Source organism: Notolepis coatsorum, assembly GCF_963971535.1.
Source record: "Notolepis coatsorum genome assembly, chromosome: 11".
Classification (NCBI taxonomy): Eukaryota; Metazoa; Chordata; class Actinopteri; order Aulopiformes; family Paralepididae; genus Notolepis; species Notolepis coatsorum.
The window spans coordinates 26858436-26866473 of record NC_140175.1 but is presented as its reverse complement, the minus strand read 5'-3'; the positions used below and the strand labels follow the sequence as shown (position 1 = coordinate 26866473).

The 8038-nt window shown below is 44.2% G+C and overlaps 1 protein-coding gene across 1 annotated transcript in view; it reads right to left on the bottom strand.

Annotated features, from left to right (window-relative positions):
* LOC311237063 (uncharacterized protein) overlaps positions 1-8038 on the bottom strand; it is a gene marked incomplete at both ends in the record, with an annotated part of 130858 nt that overhangs the window by 1737 nt on the left and 121083 nt on the right. The window lies entirely within an intron of this gene.

Here is an 8038-nt window from a genome sequence, read left to right as displayed (position 1 = left end):
TCCTTGTTCCAGGCCTCTGGCTGCAGACGTTGTTTTTCGCTATCACCTTTCTGCCTGGCGTGTTCCCATTGCTCCCGTTATCATATGCCTGCCCTCTGCATTTTTCTCACGCAAGGTTTCTCATGCGTGTTTCCAGCTCGCGCCACAGCTATCCATGTTGGCACGGTGTGCATTTGACTTCTCATGTTCCTGGAGTGTGAGCGTGAGTCGTTCCCACATTCCGAGACCTCCACACGTGAGACTGTGACCTTGCTTGTCAAATAGGGTGCAGCAGAAATAGCCAGACTAACCATGACCTACCAATGGTTTCGCAATCTTTCATCTTCATAAAACATCTGTCCTTGGTAAAACGACAGCGTGATTCGCTCTGTGGAAGGTTAATGTCCTCTAACTGAACGGGGGCCTCTCCAAACAATATCGACCCTTTGGTCGCTGGTAATATGCGTTGGCCAACGTGCCGGATCGGTCTCTTGTGAATGTTAGTTTCTCCCCCCGAGGAGTGTTGGTGTCAGTTGTGGTAGGATTGTCCTCATCCTTGTGTGATGCTGCTTGTTCGTCAAACAATAAAGTTTGGTCATTTTCGCCATCCGTTTGAGTAGAAGGGCTGTCATTTTGACTACTAACGTTAACAGGAACGTCGCCATTTGTTTGGCTAGCGTGCTGGTAGGGAAGCAGCAGGTGCAGTCGTCGGCAGGCCTTTTACAGAGGCTGCGAGAAGGAAAGAGGTACATTTTGGGAGACTGTCTCGACCTTTTTTGTTTCTTCTCTGGTATTAAATTTTTTTCAGCACCAGAAGGATGTGTGCGTTTCATTTTCCTCTCATTTCTTTGGTAGCTATCGCAAATATGTTGTTTTGAATATTGCCGCCATCACGTTGTCCGTGCAGCAGAGCGTGCCCGCGTGTGTGTGTCTCTGTCTGTCTGTCTGTCTGTCTGTCTGTCTGTCTGTCTGTCTGTCTGTCTGTCTGTCTGTCTGTCTGTCTGTCTGTCTGTCTGTCTGTCTGTCTGTCTGTCTGTCTGTCTGTAGGTGTGTGTGTGTTTGCTTGGGTGTTAGTCATCTGTCATCTGTGGTGGGTGCCCAATCATATCAGTCTGTGGTCCTGGCTGTCAGCACCATAGAGGTTTGCCATCTCCACATTTGAGCCCATGTTAGCTCTGACCAGAACACTCATTACGGTCCAGTGGCGTTGTTTCAGCTAAAGCTAAGTGACTGTAGTGTGATTTAAGCAGCTACACCTGTCTGCAATCTAGTAAATTAAGCGCGGCAGCAAGTATGGCTGCACACCTGTTGGGCATCAGAGCAATCAAGTTAAATGGCCCTCCCCAGATCCTTTTATTGTCACGTCAATCAGTACAGCAAAAAAAAGAGTGAAATTCACTTTGTTGTGGTTCCTCAACCATAGCAGCATCAAATAATATAAATCGAATACAATTTGCATAGAATAAGAATAGAATAAGATTATTTTTTAATACTAAATAAAGATGACTATGTTACAGTTCTAAAATAAAGTGTGCAGTGCCGATAACAGGATAGATGTGTGTTGTGTGATTGTGCAACGAGCAATGTGCAAATGTTTAGCAGTGGGTGAAATGCAATGTGAAATACAGTTTGATTGATTTATCAGCAGCAACAGTGTTTCTCACGTAATCTGGGGGGGGGGGGGTTTAGAGCAGAGGGGGGCGCGGGGGCATCAGTGGGCTCTGTTGACGAGCCTGATGGCTTATTGCACATAGAGAGAGAGCCTTTGTCATGACCGCGTTCCATCCGCCCCTGGCTTGTTATGTCTCTGCACTAAATGAACAGGTTTGTCTTCGCCGCCGTCCGCCTGTATCCCTGGGTCGGAGAGCCGTTTAAAAAGCCACTTCAGCAGCGCCAGGCTCAACTGCCGGGAAGAGGCATCTGATTAACATGAACGGAAACACTCCACAGACAATAATATCTCTCAAAGCCTAACGCCCGTTGCGTTAGAGAGTGAAAACTCTTCTTCCCCTCCCATCATATAAATGTTTGCGTTATATTGTCATTGGCTTCCCATTGTGATTCTGGGTGAGGTAGAATAATATAATGCATCGTCTTTTCTGAAACCTCAGAATTTGCTGTTTCATTCGGTTCATTTGGGTGTTGTTAATATAAGATAAGGGCCCCATATTTGATCTTGAAACGGGCCCCCGCCTCAACCCTAAGGCCGTCTATGAATGTGGCCAGTAGTCATTTGTTTAAACTTCAGAGAAAAATAAATGCATTGAAATACAGGCTCATTTCTGTTAAAGGTTAAAAATAAAAAAGGAGGTGCCATAGATGTTTGTCCAATTTTTGGGGCTTGATCAGAAGTGATGGTCATTTAACCATATGGACCCTAGGTAGGCTATTTTGGTCGTTAAATGATGTCCACCTTTGACCTCCCGGTTTCCTAAAACACATTTAGATTAAACAATAATAGGCGTTCTCCCTTTTCTTCCAGTCGGCTTGACGCCACTACCATGTTCGATTTACTTTCAGTCAGATGCCCGCCTGCCTGCCTCACACAATCCCATTAACTGAGACCAAGCCTTTATTGGACTCAATTGGATGTATAGGGTATTTTCTAAATCTAACAGAAAATAGAGCGTGGGCTTGATGGATTAAAACCACAGGAGAATAGCCTACCCTTTGCAAATAAATAGGGCTAAAATAGTCTGGTTTTGTTGCGGATTAACTTTTAATTTGAGGGAGTTTATGAAAAGCAAGTGCCCAAGTCTCCTCTCTCACACCAAGGAAGCGTGTTAATGACTTGCAGATTGAATTGAATGACCCGGTCCGCGTTCCTGGCACAGTGACCGACTTGTAGCTTTGCAAACCTTTGTTATCCATAGCTTAACCCTTTCACTACCACACTACAGAAGGTTAACCCTTTCACTACCACACTACAAAGGGTTAACCTTTCACTACTACACTACAGAAGGTTAACCCTTTCACTAGCACACTACAGAAGGTTAACCGTTTAACTACCACACTAGAAAGGGTTAACACTTTCACTACCACACTACAGAAGGTTAACCCTTTCACTAGCACACTACAAGGGGTTAACACTTGCACTACCACACTACATAAGGTTAACCTTTCACTACTACACTACAGAAGGTTAACCTTTCACTACTACACTACAGAAGGTTAACCTTTCACTACTACACTACAGAAGGTTAACCTTTCACTACTACACTACATAAGGTTAACCTTTCACTACCACACTACAGAAGGTTAACCTTTCACTACTACACTACAGAAGGTTAAACCTTCCACTACCACACTACAAAGGGTTAACGCATGGGGCGGCTAGGTGGCGCAAGGCGCTCGCCACCAACACAGGAGATGCTGGGTTCGAGCCCAGCTCTCGGCGTTGCTACCAGCTTGGCTGGTCGTTCATACTAATACAATTGGCAGTATTAGGGGGTGGGAAGCTGGTGGGTGGGGATCGGACGTTGTGGACAGCGACTCCTACAGGTCGGTTGGTGCGCCTGCGCAGTAGAATCAGGAAGCGACGAGGGCGGCATGTCCCTCCCACGCAGACCCTCGCCGCTGAGAGATCGCGCTGTGCAGGTGAAAAGATGCGACGGCTGCCTCCACGAGTACTGGAGGGGACACGTGATGCAAGGATTCGTCCACATTGCAGCCGGCTTGTGGGAGGCATGGCCTAACAGCGTTCGAGACAGGGGAGGGTAGAATTGGACAATACAAAATTGGGGACAGGAGAAAAATAGAAAAATGGGGAGAACAAATAGATTTAAAAAAAAGGGTTAACGCATTCACTACCACACTACATAAGGTTAACCCTTTCACTACCACTCTACAAAGGGTTAACGCTTTCACTACCACAATACATAAGGTTAACTTTTTCACTACCACACTACAGAAGGTTAACCCTTTCACTGCCGCACTACAGAAGGTTAACCCGTTCACTACCACACTACAAAGGGTTAATGCTTTCACTACCACACTACAAAGGGTTAATGCTTTCACTAACACACTACAGAAGGTTAACCCTTTCACTACCACACTACAAAGGGTTGATGCTTTCACTACTACACTACAAAGGGTTAATGCTTTCACTACCACACCACAGAAGGTTAACCCGTTCACTACCACACTACAAAGTGTTAATGTTTTCACTACCACACTACAAAGGGTTAATGCTTTCACTACCACACTACAAAGGGTTAATGCTTTCACTACCACATTACAGACGGTTAACGGATCTTGCTTAAAAGACATAAATAACAAACTTGTCAACCACATGAAAAAGGGTACATAATGTACGTTTTGTTATAGCCATACATAATATATTTGCTTATTGTAGGCCCTATATGTAATTTTATCTTTAGTATCGGCGAAAGTAAAAAAAATAAATAAACGAGCGATGCTTGTGGTGGGGGGCAAGTGCACTAGAGCCTGATTTCACTTAAAATATAGTGATTGTAAGAGCGGAGAGGGGAATCAGGCTGACTGTGGGCCAATGGCCATGCAGGGTTCCTATGGGATACAGTAGAACCTGGACCACTGGAATGGCATGCAGTATGATGATGATGATGATGATGATGATGATGATGATGATGATGATGATGATGATGATGATGATGATGATGAGTATTCAATTTGGAATGTTATTACTATTGGAATTAGGGTTGGTTGACCTTGTTAAAGCACCGATGTAGGCTATTAGAAACGCCTCATCAGCAGAAATAACCTTCGGCTCTTTCTCTGTTTTTCTCTCTTTCTCTCTGTTTCTCTCTCTGTCTCTCTCTGTCTCTCTCTTTCTCTCTGTTTCTCACTGTTTCTCTTTGTTTATCCCTGTTTCTCTCTGTTTTTCAGTTTTTCTCTGTTTCTCCCTGTTTCTCTCTGTTTCTCTGTTTCTCTCTGTTTCACTCTGTTTATCTATCTGTTTCTCTGTTTATCTCTCTGTTTTCTCTCTGTTTCTCTCTGTTTTCTCTCTGTTTCTCTGTTTCTCTATGTTTCTCTCTCTGTGTCTCTCTGTTTCTCTGTTTCTCTCTGTTTCTCTCTCTGTGTCTCTCTGTTTCTCTGTTTCTCTCTGTTTCTCTCTCTGTTTCTCTTTCTGTTTATCTCTGTTTCTCTTTCTGTTTATCTCTCTTTTTATCTCTGTCTCTTTCTGTTTATCTCTTTTTATCTCTGTCTCTCTCTGTTTCTCTCTGTTTATCTCTCTGTTTCTCTATGTTTCTCTATGTCTCTCTCTGTTTCTCTGTTTCTCTCTCTGTTTCTCTCTGTTTCTCTATGTCTCTCTCTCTGTTTCTCAGTTCATCTCTGTTTCGCTCTCTGTTTCTCTATGTTTATCCATGTCTCTCTCTGTTTCTCTGTTTCTCTCTCTGTTTCTCTATGTTTCTCTATGTCTCTCTCTCTGTTTCTCAGTTCATCTCTGTTTCGCTCTCTGTTTCTCTATGTTTATCTATGTCTCTCTCTGTTTCTCTGTTTCTCTCTCTGTTTCTCTATGTTTCTCTATGTCTCTCTCTCTGTCTCTCTCTGTTTCTCTCTGTTTATCTCTCTGTTTCTCTATGTTTCTCTATGTCTCTCTCTGTTCTCTGTTTCTCTCTCTGTTTCTCTATGTTTCTCTATGTCTCTCTCTCTCTGTTTCTCAGTTCATCTCTGTTTCGCTCTCTGTTTCTCTATGTTTCTCTCTATGTTTCTCAGTTTCTCTCTGTTTCTCTCTCTGTTTATCTCTGTTTATCGCTCTGCTTCTCTCTGTTTCTCTCTCTGTTTCTCTGTTTCTCTCTCGGTTTCTCGCTGTTTCTCTGTTTCTCTCTCTGCTTCTCTGTTTCTCTCAGTTGCTCTCTGTTTCTCTCTCTGTTTCTCTCTCTGCTTCTCTGTTTCTCTCTCTGTTTCTCTCGCTCCTTCCCGTCTGCACCATGGTCTTTGCCGTTGACTTTGAGTGTGACTTTGGGAGTTAGCAGAGGGCGGGTTTGGATGGAGAGATGGGAGGTCAGGGGGAGTCGGGGAGGGGGGGACAGCCGCTGACAGTAGACAAGGAGAAGAAGAAGAGAAGGTGACCGCGAGAGATCACTTCTCATTAGGGAGCTACTGATGCCCCCTCTACCTGCAGGAAGGTGGGGAGAGGTGTGGGATTTGTAGGAGGACAGTGAGAGAGAATGTGTGCGTGTGTGTCTGTCTATCTTTTTACTTGCGTGTGTGTGTGTGTGTGTGTGTGTGTGTGTATGTATATGTGTGTATGTGTGTATATGTGCATACGCACGTGTGAGAGAGATAGTCAACTAGAGAGAGAGAGAGAGAGAGAGAGAGAGAGAGAGAGAAATATATAGGTGTAATTAAATAAGGGAAAGAAAACTGAAACACACACCTTTCCTACACCAAGGTGACTCCATTGATGAAGACGCTACTTAAGAAGACACAGTGCAGTCCACTCAGGCGTAACGGCCAAACAAAACATCGCTATGAAAGTTGTATCATCCGTCAGAGGCTGACAGGCCAGTCATTCTCACAGCGGCGTCGAAGGGGAAGAGGAGGAAGTTAGCTCGCTCTCTCCGCACTGTGCTTATTATCACCGGCCATATAAACTGGCAATAGGCACCGAAGCCCGTCACTTATTCCTCAGACAAGGGCGTCGCGTCATCTATTGGGATGTTAGATCCTAATGGGAACAACTGTGGTTTTATATGTCTGCACTTTATCTGCCTATTTTATGCCTCTCTTTTTTCTGCTGTGAAGCACTTTGAGCTGCAATATTTGTATGAAAGATGCTATACAAAATAAAGTGTATTATTATTATTCAAATGAGCTGTGCATGGAAGACTAATTTCAGTGGTCATGCTAAACGATGTAGGCCTACATCGGAGGAGTCTAAGACAGACTGTTGGGCATGCAGCTACTGAGGAAGGCAGAACTAAGACAGACTGTTGGGCATGCAGCTACTGAGGAAGGCAGAACTAAGACAGAATGTTGGGCATGCAGCTACTGAGGAAGGCAGAACTAAGACAGACTGTTGGGCATGCAGCTACTGAGGAAGGCAGAACTAAGACAGACTGTTGGGCATGCAGCTACTGAGGAAGGCAGAACTAAGACAGACTGTTGGGCATGCAGCTACTGAGGAAGGCAGAACTAAGACAGACTGTTGGGCATGCAGCTACTGAGGAAGGCAGAACTAAGACAGACTGTTGGGCATGCAGCTACTGAGGAAGGCAGAACTAAGACAGACTGTTGGGCATGCAGCTACTGAGGAAGGCAGAACTAAGACAGACTGTTGGGCATGCAGCTACTGAGGAAGTAAGTAAGTAAGTAAGTAAGTATTTATAAAGCACCTTTCATACATGTCATGTAGCTCAAAGTGCTGTACACAATTATAGGCATATATAACGATAAAAGCAATAAAGTCATAGTGATCAGTTAAGATCAATGTTAAAAAAAAAATAATAATAATAATAATAATAGTAACGTAAAAATGAAAATAACGTAAAAACAGTCATTTGCTTACCAGTTTGGGAGAACAGGTCCGCACAAACATTTCCGCTCAGTGGCAACCGGAAGTGCACTAAACCAATGCACTTGTATGGTAGGTAGCAATGTTTAGGTCTTATAATGCTAGTGTAGTTACGTTTTTATCAGTGGTCATAGTTGGGTCCATAGTGCTTTACCAAGTCCCACGGATCCATCAGTGGCCGTGTATTGTGTGCGTATGTACCCGTTCGCTCATGTGGTCAGTGGCCAGAGTTGGGTCCACAGGACTTATCCAAGTCCCATGGACCCATCAGTGGCCGCGTCTTGTGGTAGAAAGAAAGAAAAAGAAAAACGTATAAAGAAAACAGTCTAAAGTTTGAAAGTTTGGGAGGTGCGCAAAAACACGCCTTCAGCTCAGAAGCTGAGGCGTGTCAAAAACTTTTGAAAAACTGGAGGCGTGTCTCCTATTGTACCCATTCCTTCATCTAAGAAGTTTGAAAGTTTGGGAGGTCCGCAAAAACACGCCTTCAGCTCAGAAGCTGAGGCGTGTCAAAAACTTTTGAAAAACTGGAGGCGTGTCTCCTATTGTACCCATTCCTTCATC